Genomic DNA, 17,178 nt, shown 5'->3' with positions numbered 1-17,178 from the left:
AGCAAATTTACAAAGGCAATGTCTCATTTTGTCTAGTGAAAGGACCATATTATACAAATCTAGAAAGAAATAATCTTTATAAAAGAAAGTAACTAAACAGTACAGAATGAATAGTAAGATCATATGAATCAAGCTTTCCTTCTTCCAGATATTTCAGACGTACTCAAAATGAGTTGTTTGATTTTCCTGGATTTAATTTATTCTACTCTGCAAAATGAGATGAAACAGTCTTCTTTACAGATCTCACTAAAGTGTACACAAATTTATTTAAGTGACCCTGTTTATGTTGATGTTGCAATTCTTACATGAAGCAAATTTGACCACTTGTAGCTGTGGATCAGCAGCACTGTTAGATAGAAAAAAAAAATGTTAAAATTGGTTGAACCTCTTTAAAAACTGCTTTAAACTTTCTTTGGGTAGCTGGGAAAAGGCCAATGAAGTTCCATGTGCAGACTCCTGATAAATCTGTGGAACAGACACAGTGGAGTCGAGGAGTAGGGACTAAATTTAAATTTAACTCTTGATTCTTATTTAAGTTTTAAACAGTAATCACTCACAGGGTAAAGACGGATAGAAATCCATGTGCGTGCTCTCAGAAATTGCATATTGCTTTATTTACAGGAACGTGATTATCTGCTTAAACACAACAGGAATCCTTGTTGTGACAGGAGTAGACCTTGAGTAGTCATCAAAAAAGCCTCGCACGAAATAGGCTTGGAGAATGAATGGAGGCATCTTGGGAAAGCTCTGAGAGGATAGAAACAAAGCACTTTTGCAGGAGGGAGGTAGGAAAGCCTGCACAGTTGCTTCCTTGTTTACTATTGAGTGATTTCAGTCTCCAGAGCTGTCAGGCCAATACATGGCACAAATCCTAAATCCACTTGAAGCAGCCAGCTGATTTTGATAGAGCAATGCTTTTCCTTGACTTGCCAAGAGTGCTGAAGGAGTCTCTTAATTAAAAGGCACAGTTCATTTGTTATACAAAGATTCCCGTGGTTTTTTACACCTGCTTTGTAAAGTGTCTCTCTCTAAGGAAAATCCAGCCAAAGCATTATGTTCATTTTGGGTTCTACTATAACAGTTTCTGTATCACCTTGCAATGTGCTGCAAAGTAACTTTTTAAAGACAACGGTCTTCTTTTCAACTCCACTCCATTCAATGCACTTACAGTAAACTTGTTGGGGTAATCATTAGCTATTGGCTAATATTAGCTAGAGATTTTATCTTAGCATTCAGCATTCCTACTTAGCTCATAATTTCTTTTTTTTCCTCATGCATCGAGTCTCTACTGTCATATGCATGTTTGATATAAGCATGAGGACAGGAAAGAAAATAAGGCTAAGGACCTCAATTTTTTCTTTTGATAGTTCTTCCAGTTTTGCAAGGAATGTGAAAGCCATGAAGAAGCGAGCAATGTTTAGCTGAGAACACTCTCTGCTGTGAGAAACCTCCCATGTTATCTTCATTAGTAGAACCTCTTCCACATATTTGGGAGTTTTGGGGTTTTGTTATTGTTTCTTTTTGGCATATTCAATTCTGATGCTTTTAGGAATTCTGAAGTCATTATAATTTAAAACTTATATTTGAGATGCACCAAAATTTCTCTCCTAAGGGCTATAAAATTTTGAGTTAAGAGTCAAGAATCTTCTGCTTTAAGGACTCTCATCATTATCTAGGAACAAGAAGTAGTAGAAAGATGCTAACATTGATATCCAGAAGTAAAACTATCAAAGTGCCAGTGATCTTAGTTAGAAAATGCATACAATCTAAGTCTTTCATTGAGCACTTCTGTTTGGAAATTCTTAGGTATTTGGTCTTAGGACACTGATAAATTAACAAAAAACTTGTAATTATGCATAACTAATAATCTTTAAAAGTTACAGAATGGCATATATAACTTGTCTTTTGTAATATAGCAAAATTTCCATGCTTATGTAAAATGATAGACAGAATTCCACTGTTTTAGGTCTCAATGTCTTTGAATGAGGCTTTGTGGACTGCCTTGGGAGTTCTGGAAAGCGTCTGAACTTACACAGCCTTTGCTATTCCAAATAACATTTTTATACAAGGTCTGGAAGCAAACATCTCTTATTATTGACAAACTTTGGCCTGGACTGATTTAGGCCAAAGTCAGGTTTCACAAGAGAGAGCAGAACAATTAAATACAAAAGGAAAGTACTTTTGCTTACCTCTTTGACTGATAATATGAGATTGAAATGAGAGGCAGAACTTTAACTGTTAGAGACTGAACATGTGGTAATATTTCAAATAAACAGCACACAAAAAAATCTATTAAGTATTTCTACTATGTCTGACTAGCAATTGTATTTATTATGTCTAAACCTTTATTATTTGCTCCCTGAAGTTTTTCAGAAAAAAACTGAAATTGGATGACTGATGTTATTTGTTGTGTACTGTGCTAGTGGACACTCCAGTAAGAAAGTGATGTCACAAAGACAAAGCTAATTAATGTTTAGAGAATTCTCAAAATTCTAAAAGCATAATTCTGCAGGATATTTCTGCAAATACACACTTCTCTCAGAAGGTGCAACTGTTTCAGGGTACTTCTAGTCACCTGTATGTCTCACAGACTTTCGTTGAGCTCAAAAAAATATCTGAAACATGCCAGAATAAAATAAACCTTGCTCCCTACTCTTTTGAGGTTTTCCCATGAGAACTTCTTGTGTACAGTTAGAGGATGCTAACTAACTAAAGATATGTTTACCTGAAGTTATCTCCTGCTTAAATTTATGTCTCTTCAATTACAAATATATTTTAGATAGCCTGAATTATCTTAATCACATTTTACTTGCATTTCCCTCCTAGTTTTGACTCTTCATAATGCATCAATAAATGCATATTGTTTCATTCTTAAAGTTACCTATGTTCTAGCATCTGGCTGCTCAACTGAAGTTAAGCACCAGTCATTTCACATGTAGCTATGCTTGGAAAGGAGAAATTTCCTCCTCCTTCAAAGGCTGAAGTTTTATTAGAGATAGATTGTCTGATTTGGATGTATACTGAGTTCCCTTTACAGCGCTTGGACTATGAAGGAATCATTGAAGAACTGCAGATACAAGAAACTTTTTTATGCAGTATGAAAACATGAGAATTAAAAGATGGTTCTTACTCCCCACAAGCCTGATGAGTAACAAAAAAATTTGAAAAGAGGGAATAGAAAGAGGATAAAGCAAAACCTGCGTTCATGAGCAAATCAAAAATAAGGAATTAATTCATTAATTCAATGTCAACAGGCAGACATTTTGACACTTAATCGAAAGCAGGGTTTAATGACACAGAATGGTTACTTGGAAAAACAAACACAGTAAATCTGAATCTCCATTCTCCCTCCTTTTCCCTGGATTTTTACCCTGAGCATGATGCCATATGTATGGAATATCCCTTTGGTCACTGGGGTCAGCTGTCATGGCTGTGCTCTCTCCCAGCTTCTTGCACACCCCCCAGCTACTTATTGGCAGGGCTGTGTGAGAACAGAAAAGGCCTTGATGTTGTGCAAGTGCTGCTCAGCAGTAACAGAAGTTTCATGCATTATTGACACTGTTTTGGTCACAAATCCAAAGCACAGCACCACATAAGCTGCTATGAAGGAAATCAGCTGTGTCTCAGCCCAGAGCAGAGCAGCGTGCCAACAGGTACCTGCATGTACTTTCCATTGTCCTCACAGTGACTTGGACTGAGAGGGTAAAGGCCAACTTGATCCCAGAAAAGGCTCTATCAAGGCACTGTCAATCGTGGCCATGTGGCCTTCAGTTACAGGTTGAGGGCTTTCATGTATCTCAATGGAGCCTGTGTAATTTCTCCAGTCTGCTAGGGTCCCTTTGGAAGGCAGTTCTATCCACAATCATAATCCTCTAGATAATCCTTGTCTAGGTTATCCACTTATGGAAGCAGAACTACTGCATAGAATTAAAAAAAACCCATCTAAATAAGAAACAAATAATTGCATTTACGATTTTAATTTATGTGCGTTTCATAGTGATTCTAATACTCTTTGCCTATACACAGTGATTTTAAACTGTATAAATAATTTAATTTTTCTCTCTAGAGAATTGTAGATTCCTTTGAGTAGACAGCAGGATAGATCAAAGGTATTTAGAATGTTTCATCTGGTAAAGGCAGATCGAGAAAGGAATGGTGTAAGCCTTGTTCACTTAAAACACCCCAAAAACAACACACTAAAGATAGTGGTTAGTTCACATAACATCTATTGGAGTGGGAGGAGGAGGAGGAGAAGAGAAGAAGAAGAAACAAAAAAAGCGGCAGCAGCAGAAGATGCAGAAAGAGAAAAAGGAGCAGAACTGCAGCAGAAGCAGCTACATAATAAGCAGGAGGAGAAGAAAAAGCAGAAGCAGAAGAAATAAAATAAGTAGAAGCAGAAACAGAAGAAGCAGGAACAGATGAAGAAGGAGAACCAGAAGCAGAAGCAGTGCATGAAGCAGCAGCAGAAAATGAAGAAGCAGAAGAAAAAGAAAACAGTAAAAGAAAAAGAAAAAAAACAAAAGAAAAAGAAAAAATGAAAAACAGTAATTGGAAATACTCCTGGAGATTGTTACATATTGGTTTTCATATTCCCTTTACTAGATTATGTATCTCCTTTGCAGATCATGTGCTCTAGGCTCTACACCAGTTTAGTATTCCCTCTGCTGGACCCTTTCCAAGTTTTTCCGCATCCTTCATTTATCATGAGTTCTTCAGGTCAAAACTGATTGAAGTTTCCTCAAGTAATTTCCCTAATTAGTTATTTTTAAGTTGTTAGGAAAGCTAGGCAAGATCCTAGGGACCTAGCCTTCCAAGAGATGGATCTGGGTGCTGTACTTCATCCAAGGTAATATGAGGAAAAGAAGTGGCTTAGCTCTGATAGGAGGGCTCTAGCTCATAGCTCAAGATTGCATTTTCATAGGCTGATAGCAGCTAAAAAATGCAAAGTGGTGCCTCGCAGGGCTGTCACAGTTTCCTATAGACAGATCTGCATGTTTTAACACAGAAGAGATTTTTTTTTTCCAAGATGGTTTTCCTGAACCAATATAGGCTCCAGCAGTTAAAAGACTCTGTGACGGTAAAATAGATTTTTTTTTCAAATGAGAGAATTCTCATTAGATTTTCTTGCCTTCATAGCCTAACTAACCATCAAAGTAGGAGGTTTTGCATAATTTTCCCTTTCTTTAAAAAGCAGCATGTACAGGAAACATGGACCCCAATGTTTGGGTTCTTATCAATGTTCTGAATTTTTGATACCACTGCATTTTGCAATCAAACTGGACCTCTCCAGTTCTGTTCCTATGAAATGAAAATACTTTTATCTACAAACCTCAGTCACAAACTTAGTGCACTGAAATAATCCCTACTACAAAAGTGCACTGAAATAATCCATACTACAAAAGCCCTTTGGCCCTTTGGCCTGTTTTGTCCTGACACAAAACAACTTACTACTGCCACCTAATTAAATAAACAGGTGTCTGTAAGATAATGGAGAAGTCTTTATCCTGGTTGATGCATGATTTTGTGTTCAGGGCAATGATGGCACCGTTACAGATTAACACAAGTGACACACTATGTGTTGTACCAAACAAGAGAAGGAGGTGGAGATGTGGACCTCATACAAGGATTTTTGTGCTCACATTCAGAAAGAGTTCTGTTCCCCACCCTGGTTTGTCTATTTTGACAGTAAATTCTTCAGAGCATGGGCTTTCTCCTACCTGGGGACAATGTGCACTAATATCATCTGGTCTTCCTCAATAACGACTTACAATGAATGAATGTAAAGCTTAGCTTGCTCAGGTAACAAAACAGTGAGTGTTTTGTACAGCATGTGCTACTCCCTCACTGACTACTCTAAAGAGGTGCATGATAGACTCGAAGAGAGTCCAAAGACACACTTGCTGGCAGAGGAGAGATTCCATACTTAGCAGTGTGAGGGAGAACCTGGGAAATTACCAGAGTGCATATGGTCTTTCTGATCCACACTGAGGAGGTTCAGAGATTAACTTTGTAATGCTGATACCACATGAATAAAGAAACAAATGATGTGATGGAATCTGGTTAATATTTGTTAAAGCAATGAGACTCATGACATTGCTTGAAAGAAATATGAAAGACTTGACAACTGTGAGAAGGTGGGACTTTGAAAAAATGCAAATTATCTGTCATGAAATATTAAATTTGGTTATCATCTTTTGAAAACTTCTGCATCAGTCAAGAAAAATGCAGAGAATGTGAATTCTTGATTCTACAAAAAGCTAATAGTCTAATGTTCTGCTTTAATTAAAACATTAAGCTGGGTAGATATCCCCCACTCATACATCAGTATGTCAAGATGCTTAATGTAAGATTTCTTCTTGGCAGTTGTTTGTCACAAATTATAATGGTTAACAGCTCTTGCACTTTACTGCAGGAAAATAGGGGCAGGCATACACGGGTGTCAGTACTTTTCCAGTCACAGTAAATGTTCACAACAACACTGTTCAGTGAGAGGATATTCCATAGGACATAGTGGCAAATTTGCATTTAAATGAATGCCTTCTATTTCTGCATTCTAAATAAAATGAACCATCTGCAGCTAGACAATATATCCAAAGTTAGCATGATCCAAAGAGCTCCAAGGTACAGGATAACAGCTTCCTTTGATAAAAACAAGCAGCAGACTAGGTTTGGTCAATAGTTAATATCTCTGATAGAAATGCAAAATCTGTTGATCTGTTTCTCCTTTCTGAACGGGAGAATTTGACTCTTGAGGAATTGCTAGAAGAAAAGCCCATGAGTTTTTATAAATATTCATTATTTGCAGATGTTCCACTAACAACTAATAAGATTAAAATTTTATAAGTAGTCATTGTTTGGGCTAAGGGAGAGTTAATTTTCTTCATAATAGGTTATGGTGCCATGCTTTGGATTTGTTACCAAAACAGTGTCAATAATACACCAAAGTTTTCAATACTGCTGAGTAGCAACTGCACAATATTGACACTTCTTGTTTCTCATATGGCCCTGCCCATGAGTAGGTTGAGAGTGTGTAAGAAGTTGGGAGAGGACAGAACCAGGACAGCTGACCTCAATGACTAAAGGGATGTCCATACCACATGACATCATGCTGATCAATAAGAGCTGGGGAAAGAAGGAGAAACGGGAAAAGATCAGAGTGTTGGCATTTGTCTTCCTGTTATGTGTGATGGAGCACTGCTTGCCTGGAGATGGCAAAATATTTGCCTGTTGATGGGAAGTAATGAATGAACTCATTTTTGCTGTTCATGCAGCCTTTGCTTTACCTATTAAACCATCTTTATCTCAACCCATGAGTTTTCACACTTCTACCCTTCCGTTCATCTCCCCCGTCCCACTGCAGGGGAGTGAGCGTGTGGCTGGGTGGTGCTTAGCTGCCTACCCAGGTTACACCACAACAGTACATTTTTAGTTATCTCTTCCCCCTCAACACCAATATTTCTTTCGTAACTGTTCCCAATTCTGCATTATGTTCTTGCACCAAATATTCTTGGTATGCCACATATGCTTGGATAAGGACACTCATAAATACTAATTAATTAATCAGCTGTGCTACTGAAATTTTATCATGAAAACAAGAATCCTTCCAAATCCTCCTTCCAAGTTTATTCTATTAAACACTGTGGTTTCACAACTCCTTCTACAACTCTCTCTTCTAAGCCAAGTGGGTCTAGCAGGTTAACTGCTCCTCATAAAGGAATAGTCAGCCTGTGGTCCTCAACTCCCATTGTTTTTATTGCATGCCTCTAGATACCATACATATGCTATTCCGGGGTGACTAAATAATTCCCGAGAAATGTACACCACCGTACTCCAAAGAAACACTGTTGTGTCTAAGCTGATCTTACAGATCAGTCCTGATTTTATGTCCCTTTGAGAGGGCAGAAGTAGAAATTTAACTTGAAATACTGTCTGATCCTACATACCCTATCTTACCAATTCCAAACCCTTACATCACATATTTTTACACCTAAATAGAAATCCAAACCCATGTTCCTGTCACTGCCACTCAACTCACCCAAAAGATGATTTAACCTTATTCACCTCTTTATCCTGTGCTTCCCTGCTTCTGTGTCTGGAATACTGCTGTGTTTTAATTCCAGCCAGTATCACACAGCCACATGCTTCTCCCTTTCCTCTCAGCAGGATGGGGAAGGGAACTGGAAAAAGGTAAAATTCACAGGTTAAGAACACTAATTATTGAAATAAAGTAAAATATTATGACAACGATGATGGTGATGATGATGATGAAAAATAATTTGAAAAGGGGAAAAGGGAAACAAGTGATTCACAATACCCACTGACCAATGCCCAGCCCATCCCTGAGCAGCAATTGGTGTCTTGTAGCCAACTCCCCTCCATTTAAATACTGAGAATAACATAGTGTAGTATGGAATGTGTCTTTGGCCAGTTCAGGTCACCTGTCCTGGCCATGCTCCCTCCCAGCTTCTTCTGCACCTGCTTGCTGGCAGAGCATGAGAAATTGAAAAGGTCTTGATTTAGAGTAAGCAATACTGAGCAACAACTGAAACATCAGTGTGTTATCAACATTATTTCACACTAAATGCGAGACACAGCGCTGTGCCAGCTACTAAGAAGAAAATTAATTCTATCCCAGCTAAAACCTGTATTACACCACTTGTTCCACATAATGTAAGTCATGCTACACTTTCAATACCCAATCATCTTTCCTGTTTTTTGATATATGCACACAGATATATTTTCTTAGTGCATGGACCATTTATTGAGTTCATTTAGTCCATGAAATTGGGCTCCATCTGTCATAACAATCTTTCAAGGCAGCAAAGATGGTGTGTGAATTGTTGCATGTTGAAGTCAGTTCTGATTCCATCTCTGCTGCACTTTTCTTTGGACCATGGATCTGTACGGTTCTGTTGGAAGTGAGTCCATTGTCTGGAGTTCTTTCTGGAGTACCATGACACAAACATTTGCTTAACCCTAAACAAGATCTGAACTGAATTCAACAGTAGGCTGGATCCCAGCAGAAGGACCAGGTTTGTTCTGAGGTAATTCAAAGGATATTTAATACCTTTAAAAATTTCACACACTACTGTAGATAGCCTGAAGGGGGGGAGGGAGGGAGGGAGGGAGGGAAGGAAGGAAGGAAGGAAGGAAGGAAGGAAGGAAGGAAGGAAGGAAGGAAGGAAGGAAGGAAGGAAGGAAGGAAGGAAGGAAGGAAGGAAGGAAGGAAGGAAGGAAGGAAGGAAGGAAGGAAGGAAGGAAGGAAGGAAGGAAGGAAGGAAGGAAGGAAGGAAGGAAGGAAGGAAGGAAGGAAGGAAGGAAGGAAGGAAGGAAGGAAGGAAGGAAGGAAGGAAGGAAGGAAGGAAGGAAGGAAAGGTGGAAAGTGTAGTTATTAATAGTTCCCAATAGATGGCTCCCGAAACACAGAAGTGAGCAATGCTGAGCACATGGATCACTCATACCAGATTAGTTTCACAACCAGTGATTCTATATAAGCCAGTATTTTATAGAAAAACAAAATGACAACCTTAGCCTAGACCTCGAGAAGGATAGACAGCACAACAGGGAGCACATACATCAAGTAAAGTATTGTATGAGCACATATGCTGAAACTCTGAGAGCAAATAAATCAGCAGTGTGACCAGTGACTACTGAACTAGTAAATGCTTAAAACAATTTTGTTTTAACATCCTCTGGTCAGATCTGTTGTTTTCTCAACTCTTTTTGCCTCACACTGCATACCAAGAAGGACTGTCATGGTTTAACCCCTGCTGGCAATTAAGTACTGCACAGCCACATGCTCATGCTTCTCCCACCCACAATGGAATAAAGAAGGGAATTGGAAAAACATAAAATTCGTAGGTTGAGAAAAGAACAGTTTAATAATAATAGCCATGACAAAAATAATTCTAAAAGGAAAAGGAGAAAGCAAGTTAAAACCCAAGAAAAACAAGTGATGCACAATACTCACCACCCACTGACTCCCCAGCCTACACATGTGCAGCATTTAGTGGCTTCTGTCAAAAGTCTACCCGGTGTATGTACTGGTCATGATGTTCCCTAGTACAGAATATCCCTCGGGCCAGTTTGTGTCAGCTGTCCTGGCCATGATCCCTCCCAACTTCTTGAGCATCTGCTCGTTGACAGAGTATGGGAAACTGCAAAGTCCTTGATTTAGAGTAAGATCTTCTCAGCAACAACGAAAACATCAGTGTGTTATCAATATTATTCTTACACTAAATTCAAAACACAGCATTGTGCCACCTACTAAGAAAATAACTCCATCCTGGCTGAAATCAGGACAAATATCCCCCTCTGCCTGAATATCACCACTCTGTCCTTGCCTGGATGTTTAACACCATCTGAGTTTCTGCAGAATGTTTAAGGGATTTAGAGATATCAGCTCACATTGTGAAGTTTTAATATTGAGCAGAGACACCTTGACTCTGGGCAAGGCAGCCACTACACTTCAACAGCTGATCCAAGACAAGGTGATGGGGAACATGTTTGGGGGGTTTTGGTGGCCTTTTCCAGGAAAAATACAATAGAAACAAACCAGAATTTACTGTACAAAAATAAATACATGTTGATTGCAATATTCTACCATTTCCCCTTCCTTTCCACTGGCACTGTTACCCTGCACATGGGAGACACAATTTCACTGCATGTCTTTGACATTTCACACCAAATCTAAATTAAAACCAACCCAATCAAACATTTGTGAGAATTTTCTGGAAAATAAATACTGGGAAAACTTAAATATTTTTGCTAACTAAGCCACTGACTAATTTTTTAGGATTCTTAAAAAACTCCTGATTTGATATTTGGTGCAAGAAAATTTTGGGCTGTTTATAGTGAAGGTAGGAGGTATTAAAATTAGTTTCTGTGCTGAAACTCACCAACTACAGAACAAAGGATCTTTCAATTCCTAGTAAGATTTGCACAGTCAGAAAAGAAGAGAAAATTCTCCCAGGTATCCCTGCATGCATTGACAAAGTTAGGAGTAAGGAAATTAATTTGGGTCCGTGTGAAAGCCTGAAAACAGACTAGAAGTTATGGACAAGAGTTTTATGTTGAATTTTGGGAGTGGAAAGCAAATTAGACCATGCAAAATCAGTTAAGGTTGCAGTTAATAGAAATCAGGTGAAGTCAACCAAATGTAGAGAAATGAGGCAGACAAGCAGATTCCAAAGAGGAATATCATATCTCTTTGCGAGTTGTGTGCTTGAACAAAATAGATGTATGAACAGTTTTTACCTGTCAAATGTAATAGGAAAGAGGAAGAATTGCATGCAGTGGTGTACTCCGTTTTTTTCCTCCTGGTCTAAGGCACACAGATCAGAGAAGACAAGTGCAAGAGTACTTTAAGAACAAAATGCTCCCAATCTCAATGGCAGTTTGTTGTTCTGCATGAGTTACATGTTATTTGAAAGACAAAGTGCATCTTCAGTGGGCAAACAAAAACCAGAGAGAGGGATAAAGACAGAAGAGAGATACACATTCATGTTAGACTCAAGAGATGCATAGTCTTGAGAAGTGTTCAGGAAGAGATTACAGTACTGAAGTTGTGAAACCTTTAAAAAGTTGACAGTAAAATTTAAATTGCTACTGTAAGAACAAAGAGACATGAGGAGGACACTCATGTTTATATTGAGAGTTCAAGTGGGAATGTTGAATGTATTATTCCACATAAAAGACTTTAAACAGATATTAGTTACTTAAAGTCAGATTGTACTCACTTAACTGAAAACTGGATGACTGGATAGAATATTGGAAGTTCTATTCCAAAAGTGATTACATAAAAATTACACCTTCCTACTCAACAGATTTGATTGCTGTGTTTATTCAGAGTCAGATCTATTTACTCAAGGACAAAAATATGCCTTTGCAACTTTTATTCCTGTCCTGTCTCCTTGCAGAACCCACATAATTCAGCCAGGGTTCTAGATGTTATTCATTCTGGTACAACAGCTAAATGACTGTGCAAGTTTCCACCAAATACACTTGTAAGAGCAATCAGAACAGATTCAGTGCAGATATCAGTAAAATAAATTTTACATTCTACATTTTTAAGTAGACCACAAAAGATTTTATTGGTTCCTTCTGGTCTTAAAAATCTGACTAATTCAGCTAAACTTTATTTTAAAAGACTGGCTTCCTTAAAAAAGTGTTTTTCCACTGACTTCAGTCAAACCTAAATCTCTGCAGACATAAACTAATACTCAATAATTTTCTGTCATTTGTTGGAGCAAATGCAATTGACCTCTAGGAAACAAAATTCTTTGGTTGGTGCTGTTGCTGTTAAAGAGACTTCATCCAGATTCTCAAACATCCTTCACTGTTTGTAATGTTATAGAAAGGAATATATATGTTTATATACATTTGTTATACAAAGGTATTTACAGAAAATACCTAGAACTGACATCTCAGCAAGGTTCTTAAATTCAGATTGTACTCTCATATTTAACTTAAAACTCGAGAAGATGTAAGTACTACCACTATGCAATGTGAACTATAGAGATTCAGCCCTTGATTCTTTCCATTCTTCTCTGTTCAGTGTTTTAATCTTCCCAAAGTGAAAAGTGAAGTTTTTCAATTCAGCTTACACAAACTTCTGATAGTATGATATAAGCTGAAATTAGAGGTGAAGAAATTTTGGTTCTTTCAGACAAGCTTAAGTCTGCTTAAGTCAGAACAGGTCAAAGAGAGCAAATAGAGTATCTGAAAATACTTCTCCCAACACCTAAAAAAAAAAAAAGCCAATAAAAAAGTAAATCTAAAAGGCAAACAACCTGTTCTCCCTGAACATTAGGGTTGAATTGCATGCTTAAATGCAATCTATTAGACAAAAATATTGTAATTTAAACAATAAAGAAAGTTTAAGAAAATTTCAGTGAGTTTTCAGGCATCTTTAAAGCAAAGTGAAGAAAATACCTGTATTTAAAAGCCACCATATAAAATGCATCTGACTTTACCTTTAAAGTTATATGAAAAGACCCTTGGTCACAGCTTCAGTGATGTAAACTGGTACAGCACTACTAGGAATCCAATCCATTGCTATTTTTTTTAATATCCTATGTAGTATGATACAGTCTATCACTGCTAAAGATTTTGGTTTATGTATAAAGAGGGCATATGCATGAAGGGGACCATGACGACCACAATATATTTAAATGAAAATGTCTTAAAGCTGATAACCTCAAGGCTTTAAAAGAAATATACATATATATATAATTTATGAACTTGGAGAATATTCTAATTAAAGAAGAATAGCCACAAGTTCTACAGGATGGTGCAAATACACATCACAGCTAAACAGCAAACTCGGCCAGCAACATGTAAGGACACTAAATATTGTTGAATGGAAACTCCACAGAAGCAGGGTAGGAATAACAAATACCATTGTGATGCCCTAATCAAAATGGAATCTGATAATTTTAATAATACCCTAAGATGAATTTGGGGCAAATAAAAAGGTTGATGATTTTAAACATTTTTTTAGTGTCAGCACCAAGCATTTACTATTTTCATATCGCAAAGCTTAGACAATAAAATCAGGGCACTGAATCAGTCTTCTTTACCTTCAACCATTCAATGATGCAATAGTTCTGTTCAAAATGCCTATAGAAAAAGGCTGAAATTGAACAAAATATTGTTCTTTAGCTTGATTACATTCATCTCTGAAGATAAATACCTTTTCAGAAAAACAAAAGCAGATGAACAAAAGGAAGAGAAAAAGAAAAGAAAGGAAAAAAAACCCTAAAAATATTCCTGTCCTAAAAACGCTATCTTTTCCTTTTTTAAGCTCCTTTTTAATTGACTATCTTAACAACTGTTTTCATTTCACAGGGACTGAACTGGGAAACTTCAGGGTTTATATTCACCACAGAAGGTATGAAAGCAGGATGTGTTTAACATACAAAATTATTGTGGTTTAACGCCAGCCAGCCAGATACATGAGGTACCACACAGCTGCTCTCACACCCCAGCTGCCTTGGCCCCAGCCTCCCCCTGGGCGAGGAGGATCAAGAAAAAATGAGATAGGAAAGGTTTTATAACTGAAACACAATGAAATTGAAATGTACTACAAGTGATGCACAATACAGTCACTCACCACTTGCTGATGGAAGCCCAGCCCATCCCTGGTCAGTAATCAACAGCTCCTGGCCAGCTCTCCCCAGTTTATATGCTGAGCATGACATTCTGTGGTGTGGAATATCCCTTTGGCCAATTCGGGTCAGCTATCCTGGCCATGGTCCCTCCTAGCTTCTTGTTCAACTCCTTGCTGGGGAAGCTGGAGAGTTCTTGATTTAGGGTAAACACCACATAGCAACAACTGAAACATCAGTGATATCAATGCCTTTCTCACATGAATCCAAAACACAGCACTGTGCCAGCTACTGAGAGGAAAATGAACTCTTTCCCATATGAAACCAGGACAAGAATTCATTTACAAAATGCTATATACTACTGTGGTGTTGCTGAGGAACTGAAGACATCTAATTAATAACATAATAAAGCTGAGCTCTGCACATCATTGGAATAACTTAAAGGAATTAACAAAGAGCATAGGTGCAATTAGCAGTCTTTGGGATTTGGCAGAGATGAGTAAAGAACAGCAATTTAATTTAATACTTAAAATCCTTGCAAGTCAATAAATAATGGTCAGCAGTACTGAAAAGGGTAATAGAAAGTATACTGTAGAGAAGAATGCTGTAACACTGAAGAATGGAGAAATCCTCATGGTTTAGGCTTTTTCCATGTATGATTTGTGCTATTCTCTATCAAATGGAACAGTGGATTCTGGATTCTTGGCCTATAGCTGCAGTTCCTTGTAGACAATTCACTGGCACAATACGACTGCTTTCTCTCAACACATTCAACTTCCAGTACTGACTAGAAGGCATCTAAGATGCCAAGAAAGCTCAGTCTTTCTAGAGTCAGCTTCTTGCCATCTCCACACAGTAGCTCATCCAACAAGGATGAGGTACTTGAGAAGAACAGGTATGCATTTTTTTTAATTATGAGGGTGGCACCAAGCTGAATATAACACACTAAGAATGTTCAGTTGCTCACTGTTGGCCTTGTGAGAACACAGGTGGTGTTCCAGCTCCCTGTCAGAAGCAGTTCTGATGCAAACTTACATAGAAACCTTGGTAGAAAGAAGATGTTTTCCCTGAAGAGAGATCACAGGGAAAAGACTGCTGTTCCTTGCTGCTGTCCCATATTCTGCAATCACCTCATATTGCCAGTTATCATGTTCAAAATCCTGGTTCTTAGAATCATAGAGTCATAGAACCATAAAGGCTGGAAAAGACTTGTAAGACCATCAAGTCCAACCCAGCACCACCACCATATTTACTATTAAAACATATTCTCTAGTGCCATATCCACACATTTTTTAACCCTTCCAGGGGTGGTGACTTCACCACTTATGTGGGAAGTCTGTCTCGGTGTTTTACAACCCTTTTGGTGAGGTTTTTTTTTTCTCTAATATCTAGTCTAAGCCTCCCCTGATGCAACTTAAGGCCATTTCCAATAGTGGCAATACTTGCCAATATTGCTCTTTTTCTTTTTTTTAGTTCTGCTGATTTGGTATCTCGTTCTTTTGTTGGTCATAGTTAAGCAAACTGCAAAAACACTCCTTGCAGGGCTCTGAGACCCTTATAATCTACACTGCCAATAGTGACAGTAAACAGATAGCTCCTTCCTGTCAGCACTCTCCCTGTGCTCTCTCACAGATGGAGCACTGTTTGCACCACAAGGTATAGAAAATTCACTGTAAGTGAGAAAGTTTTCAGGCATGAATCATGAAGTCAGAACAAAACAAACAAAAAAGAACTTTTGCTCTTCTTTTTGGCTATTAGAAGCTTGTATGGGCAGGAACAAAATGGGTAATTTCCACTACTAGATGTGTCCAAAAGTGAGCTGTCTGCAGAAGAAGTTCCACCTGAACATGAGGAAGAACAACTTTGCTGTGCAGGTGTCTGAGCACTGGAACAGATTGCCCAGAGAGGTTGTGGAGTCTCCCTCACTGGAGATATTCTGGAACCATCTGGGTACAATCCTGTGCCATGTGCTCTGGGGTGACTCTGCTTGAGCAGAGTTTTGACCAGATGACCCATGTTATCCCTTCTAATTTGACCCATTCTGTGATTCTGTGGTTCTGTGATTCTGTGATTCTATGAACCTGTGTCATTCTCGTGAAATGATTTCTAGAATGTTCTTTTGTTTTTCCATTCCCAGGCAGAATGGGTTGCAAAGGTACAGACTTCTCTCTTGGACTCTATAAAGGGCTATATGTATTGGGAATATGATACATTAACCAATATTAACAACAACTGATTGCTTGAACTATCAATTGTAAAGCTTTGTTGTATTCTAATTGCACCAAAACTTTATCAAGTACCAAGCTTAAGCTTTAGGTGAAAAAATAGTCAAAGTAGTTTTTGCTTATAGTTTAGGTGTCACTCCCTGAAATACAATCTGGAGTCTAAGCCAAACTTAGTTTCCTTTCTATTGCCACATGCAACAAAATTCTGCAGAGTAAATTAGGATGCTCACTGGCATCTACGTAAATGTGTTAAAGAAATGTCTTCACTGTAGGTTTCCCAAAACAGAGCCTCAGATGTCTGATACCAGGAAGAAATAATTTCATATTTGAGTGGTACAACAATAGGATTGGCTCAAGCTGAGTACCCCAAACAAAGGAATCTATAGGAATTACGCTGTTACAAACTAAGTTTCTCACCCCTCATGTGACAGTTTGGTCTAATATTTGTATTAGGGTCTGGGGTCTTCTTGTTCTCTGCTGGTTCTCTTCACTGTCTCTAGGCAGACTATTTCTCCTCCTATCTCTAAGGCTGCAGCCTCTGCTGATGAAGGTAGTGACCTTCCTTGCTTCCTTATCTTCCACTGTGGATTAGCTGTGGAGCCTCCCTTTACCTAAGTAGATAAAAAGCTCAGCATACTTAGGAAAAAGTTTACAACTTATGGTCTGAGGCTTCAGCATGTCTACCTACTAATGCTAAGAAGTTACACTAGGAGACTAATTCCCTTTCTTCCTTTAAAAATGTACCACTTCAGTCCCTTTCTTGTAACAACTCCCAGGGAATTCTATTTAGCTTCTGCAGTAAGTAATTTTCTACTAGGTCAAAAAGACTGATAACATGAAAGAAA

At 38.1% G+C, this 17,178-nt stretch overlaps 1 protein-coding gene across 21 annotated transcripts in view; it reads left to right on the top strand.

Moving 5' to 3' along the window:
• Positions 1–17,178, top strand: part of LOC106862502 (trypsin-like) — a 59,826-nt gene that overhangs the window by 20,494 nt on the left and 22,154 nt on the right. For 2 of the 21 annotated variants that reach the window (XM_088159160.1, XM_088159159.1), the window contains 3 exons: positions 622–785; positions 1,368–1,439; positions 13,849–13,891. The exons of 16 other annotated variants lie outside the window; for them this stretch is intronic. The gene's annotated coding sequence lies outside the window, so the exon portion shown is untranslated. Of the gene's footprint in view, positions 1–621; positions 786–1,367; positions 1,440–13,848; positions 13,892–17,178 lie in introns of those variants that run through there. 3 more of the 21 variants (XM_088159156.1, XM_088159146.1, XM_088159147.1) reach the window with 2 other exon arrangements.

This window comes from Sturnus vulgaris, chromosome 2 (assembly GCF_052056855.1).
Source record: "Sturnus vulgaris isolate bStuVul1 chromosome 2, bStuVul1.hap1, whole genome shotgun sequence".
NCBI lineage: Eukaryota > Metazoa > Chordata > Aves > Passeriformes > Sturnidae > Sturnus > Sturnus vulgaris.
This window is presented reverse-complemented; position numbering and strand designations above follow the sequence as displayed.